Consider the following 6,295-nt stretch of genomic DNA (forward strand, 5'->3'; position numbering starts at 1 on the left):
CCGTCGTGTGATGGTGTGTACAAGGGACTTGCAATCAAGTCACCGATCTGATCTGTCTGCTTGGCAAGTCGTAAAAATGGCGAAAGTTTCTTAAATCCCACGCGTCTGCCCACCGAGCAGCACAGTACAATGGGTGCCACGGTGGCTAGGAGATGTTAACTACCTCGCCTGGTATACAGGAGGTTGTGGGTTAAATCCTGACCCTGACACCTGTATATTTGGAGTGTGCATGTTCTCCCCGTGGTTATGGATTTTTCTCCGGGGCCTCCCGTTTTTCCCTCCACATTTAGAATCAACATGCGTTCGGAGTATTTGGGCTGCTATAAATTTCCACAAGATGATAAGCCGCTTCGTTGCGCTGTCATTCGTGATCGCCGGGTTGCTTCTGAAAAAGAGCTGTCCAGCTTGCAGAGGGCCTGACCTGGTGAAATAAACAGCGTCAACGCTGTTAGTCGAGCGGCAGGTCACGTGTGCGGTGAAGTGTGAGCACCTTCCCACCTCTTCCCAAAACCAAAGTTTGGCCAGCATGGCAGAGGCAGGAAAAACATTTTTCGAGAGGAGCTCTCTGGTGCTCCATCTCGTCAAGCAGGGGTGGGGAACCTTTTTTCTGCCAAGGGCCATTTGGATATTTATAACATCCGCGGGCCATACAAAATTATCAACTTAAAAATTAGCCGCGTTATATTTGGTCAAACATTTCATTAACTCACCGCCAATGTGATGGCTGGAACTGCTTCTCTTTGGTGAGGTGTGTGATGTTAGCTGGTATTGATGATGTTGCTACTTCGCAACTGCTTTTCCAGGTTTGCTCCTAGATTTATTGAATTTCGAGTCCCACCTGCGGTTGCCTTGGCAGGGCCACACCAAATGATTTCGCGGGGCCTTAAACGGCCTGCGGGCCGGACGTTCCCCACCCCTGATTCTAGTGGATGCTCTTACGCCAGGGCGTGAGCAAGTTACCCTCTACAACAGCGGGGCACCAAACCTGTGGTGCGCGGACCCCCTGGTGGCCCACGAGGCTTACTACAGAGGGGTTCGTGGAAAAAAAATACAGGAATCTGAATGTTTATACTGGAGAAATCCGATGAGCTATGAAGCTCTTTTTTTCACAGACGTCCAGTAGAATAACGTCCTCAAGGAAGGGTGCAATTTCAAATGACTACCTTTAGCGTGTGGTGGTGGTTTGTTTAATATTGAAAAGGGGTCCGCACACAGGTTTAAGAACCGTTACTGCAATTACATGACTGCACCTTTATCAATGTAGTTGGCCAGATTTTTTTATAAAGTGTAAACTAAACTAAAACATTGTATTATTAAACTTTTTATGTTACCAGGTAAGGCCCACTGAGCTATTATCGCTCTTTTTCAGAAGCGACCTGGCCACAAATGATTGCTCAACGAAGTGGCTTATCATCACGTGGACATTTATGGCAGCTAAACACTCTAAACGCGTGACATTGATTCTAAATGTGGAGGGAAAACCAGGAAGACCCGGAGAAGAATCCACGCGACCACGGGGAGAGAGACAAACTCTAAATATATACAGCAGCAGGCTTCAGGGTTGAACCCACGACCTGTACACCAGGCGAAGTAGTTAATCTCACCACAGCGGCGGTATTAGTGTACGTGGTGATTAATCCTTAAGTGACAATGTCAGCACATCGCTCAAAGAGGCTTGTTATAACTCGCCTACAGTTGTGCCGAGCATTCTTGATTACTGTACTGCAGTCTTGAATGATTTTGATACCGAACCGTCTGTAGTTGCACACGGTCCATTTTCCGATCCACTGCTGGATGAGGCGCTCCCAAAGCGGGTTGTGGGTCGTGGAAAATGTTTTTTTGACCGTCCTGTGCGCGGTAGTTGGAACACGCTGGGGTCTCCGATTGACACGGATGGCTACGTACGGTGGCGAAAGAGGTTCGACTGTACGGTCTAACGCAGGATACGGGAACCTTTTTGACTGGGAGAGCCATAAAAGCCAAATATTTCTAAATATATTTCATTGAGAGCCATATAGTATTTTTAACGTATAATAAATTAAATATGTCTTACTTTTAATGCGACTTCTGGTGCTGCATGGTTTTGCTGATGGCCTCTGGTTCATACGTGGTGAGGTTGAGCTTCATGCAGGCGTGACCCGTGAAATTTATCTTCAAAACTAATTTCTGTTTACTTTAAAATTACACAGTATTATTAAGCAATATCACAAGTATTTAAAAATCAGTTCCAAACTGATTTTTTTTTCATTTTTTCAACTCAAAATTGTCTGGGAGCCATATGCCGTCACTGGAAGAGCCATATATGGCTCGCGAGCCATAGGTTCCCGACCGCTGGTCTAACGTATACATACGGGCATGAAGCGTCTGTTGTGGCATCGCGCAGGCACGCAACGGTTGTTGCGACACTTGCCCTCTGCGGATGAATAGCCGGCAACAACATATAACGCAATGTTTTATGCGGCACGATTGCCTGTCCCAGCACACCAGTCCGAGCGGTCTGATGCGGGTCGCCTGGCGGCGTATTCTGGGTGATTTAGGAGTCACGCTCATGGTGGGTTCAACTACTCTTTGGAATCAACACGCGTTTAGGGTGTTTGGCTGCCACTATAAAATTCCACACGACGATAAGCCGCTTCGTTGAGCTTTCATTTGCATACCTGTGAACCCCTTATCAGTACCCTACCTTATTACAGCCCAATTCAGACCTTATTGCCCCCCCCCCCCCGTGCCCTTATACATCTCAACGTTCATCCTACAAAATCCCATCACAAGGGAGAAACACAAATAGACAATCTTCACCACTCCTACACTCACCACTAGTACACTTACCATGTTGAAACGGCTATACGCCGTATGGACCTGAAAACTCAATTTCCCTGTGTAAGAATACGGGGTAAACCCGTATGGGTTGACACGGTATGCACAGTGCCGGATTATCCTAGTAGCAAAAGTAGCTACAAATGTTCTGGGCCCCGCACTTTGAAGGGCCCCGCGCTAAATGCTTTCAAGCTATCAATTCCAGATGAGTGATTCTGCACTTGCTCTATCACTATAGTACTATACCGCCTTCAACTATTATGAACGACTGGGTGTTTAATGTTAGCGATTTGTCGTATTATCTGGCTGTATAGCAAATGAAAAAATACAATTTACTTTCCTATGCAAGTGAAACATGTGTTTTAATATTTTTCCTTTTTTTTTTTTATTTAGGGCCTCTTTATAACAAACGCCACAGGCCACGCACGAGCTTAATCCGGCACTGGCTTGTGCATGTGACAGCCAGGTATAGTCGAGCACACGTGGACCACGCACGGCTTGACCTACTACCGTGCGTGCTGTGCGTTACCCTGCAGGGACCAGCAGGTGGCTCTGAACGTCGCGAGAGAGAAAGAGTCGAGGGCAGTGGTCCTCCACTCATTGTCACGAGGTGTGGGTTGGGCGGTGTGGTGGTGGGCACATTCGCCCGATAAGAAGTCACCAGCAGTGTGTGAGAGGGGCCGCCACACATTTGAAACCATTGAGGGGGGGGGGGGGGGGGGTTGTGACAGCAGCACGGTGATGATGATGGTGGTGAGTTGCCTTCATTCTGTGTGTTGTCTTTGGGGGGAGGCGGGGGGGGTCACATCATCAGGGACCGCACTGAAGGCCACCACCATGGGCTCCCAGTGGCCATGACGAGCACCGGTCCGGGGCGTTCGGAGGGGAGTCCCAGCCGGAGCCCTGCCCAGACTCCCTGCGCCCTGCCCAGACTCCCTGCGCCCTGCCCAGACTCCCTGCGCCCTGCCCAGACTCCCTGCGCCCTGCCCAGACTCCCTGCGCCCTGCCCAGACTCCCTGCGCCCTGCCCAGACTCCCTGCGCCCTGCCCAGACTCCCTGCGCCCTGCCTCATCCAATCTCGGCGGTCGCTTGCGGCGGTGCCGCTTTTTGTGGGCGTGAGACAGAGGTCGCAACCGGGTACCCGATACCCGTACCCTACCCGATACCCGGCTACCCGTACCCAGCCGGGTACGGGTACCCGTTTGCGACCCTGGTGTGGCCGGGTACGGGTAGGCCGTGAGTCATTGGTGAGTCACCGTTTGTCACTCATTTCCCAACGTCTTGTCTCTTCTCACAATTCAAGTTCCTAGAATCAACCCACATGCGCCTGCAACATGGCTTCATCCCAGAGGTCGCAATCAGGTACCCGATACCCGTACCCTACCCGTAGCCGGCCGGGTACGGGTAGGGTACGGGTAGGGTACGGGTAGGGTACGGGTATCGGGTAGGGTACGGGTACCCGTTTGCGACCCTGGTGCGGCCGGGTACGGGTAGGCCGTGAGTCACTGGTGAGTCACCGTTTGTCACTCATTTCCCAACGTCTTGTCTCTTCTCACAATTCAAGTTCCTAGAATCAACCCACACGCACCTGCAACATGGCTTCATCCCAGAGGTCGCAATCAGGTACCCGATACCCGTACCCTACCCGTACCCAGCCGGGTACAGGTAGGGTATGGGTATCGGGTAGGGTACGGGTACCCGTTTGCGACCCTGGTGCGGCCGGGTATGGGTACGGGTAAGGAATCAAAACCCGTTTGCGACCTCTGGCGCGAGAGAGACGGGCGACGTGGATGTCGATACCGCCCCCCCCCCCCGGGTCTCTCGCACTCAAGGAGATGGAAGTCGTCCCGAAAAAAAAAAATTACAAAACGTCAGCACGAGAGGACAACAAATCCCGTATGCAACGAATGCGACTTTAATCGTTAGCTTGACTCCGACTGCACATTGACAATTTACAAAAGTGCCTTATTTGCAGGTCCTATAATCCTCTTGCCTCGGACTGAAGCAAATGCTCGTGATTGGAGACGCTTCAATCAACGCCCCTTGACATGGGGTGCGCTCCTTGGGGAGGCGCATTGCTCTTCTACGGTGATTGTACATCGACAAAGGAAACAAAACAATACACATATAACCCCCCCCCCCCCCTCCTCATCGCACTACATCATCATTATTATTATTATTGCCTTACGCTTTTCGATTATAAAAGTTGGTCAATCGAGCCAACCGATGGAAGTGTTCTGTGCGATTTCAGAATTTCGGAAGAGATGCTGCACCCCCGCGACAGGCTGGGGCGATGTGCGGGCGATCTTGAGCCGAAGCGGTGACGCCCGAGATACGACGGAGTCAAGGGTGGTAAGCGCCAAGTCCCTCGTGTAAACGTACAGAGAGGGGGGGGGGGGGGGAACTGGGGGAGGGGGTTCAAAGCACGGCCCCCTCGCCCCCCCAACTTGTTGCGTCGTCACAACCGCGTGACATCGCATCGGTCGCGCCCGGCCCCCTACGCGTTAAACGTTTCGATGAGTCCATCCGTCCATCTGCACGCGCGCACGTGCGTGCTTGCGTGTGTTTAGCGTCTTGTCTAACTAAAAGCGATTTTCCCAGTTTAGTGATCTAGCCGTCGAGGGCAATACGCGCGTAATTCAATACCATGAATGCGGTAAACTTGAACGTGATTTTCTTTTGCCCTTTACGGTGCAAAAACAACATTTGCTTAAATTATATTCAATTTCCTATACCGCAAGTAGTCGTATTATATTCTTTTACACGATTGCTTACATCAGTTAATACAAATCTGCTGCGGAACTGTAACAGTTAACATGATATTATGACCAAAAAAAAAAGGGGGAAAAGGGTGTGGCAAAACGGGCAACGTGAACATTTCGAAGACGAAGTTGTGAAGGCGGAGAGATGGGGGGGGTGGAAGTCGTGTCCGTAAAGTCGGCACGTCGAGCTTAGCCGCGGCGGCCCAACATCGCGACCGAGAGCCAACGGACGTGCGGCCGACGCCGTGGCGCGAAGGCATCCCCCGCTTTTGGGGAGGTGGAGGCCCCCACGCTCGCAAAGCTCCGGCATTCGGATTCTCTCCGTCGGCACTGGGACGCCGGCGGGGAGGAACGACCGAGGAAGACTTCTCCGTTTCCCTCGCGGACGGCGGCGGCGGCTGCACGCTCCATCGTCCGGAGGTGCGAGCAGCCGCGCTTTTAAAAAGTTTACATTTTCCAGTCGAAGACGCTCCCCCCCCCCCCACCCCCACACAGGCAATCTCGTCGCTCGCCGACGAGATTGCCTGCCCGCCCGCCCGCCCGCCCGCGAACGCCTGCGGTGCGACGACGCGGCGTGGAACAGCGCGAGGGAGAGGGAAGCAAGACCCCGGGGGGGCCACGCGAAATCGGGATTCTCGGTAACCACCCCAAGTGGTCAAAACACGGCGGGTAAACAAAGTGCAGCGGGACTCGCGAGTGGCCTCCGTGCGGGAGCG

This window comes from Lampetra fluviatilis, chromosome 6 (genome assembly GCF_964198595.1).
Source record: "Lampetra fluviatilis chromosome 6, kcLamFluv1.1, whole genome shotgun sequence".
NCBI classification, from domain to species: domain Eukaryota; kingdom Metazoa; phylum Chordata; class Hyperoartia; order Petromyzontiformes; family Petromyzontidae; genus Lampetra; species Lampetra fluviatilis.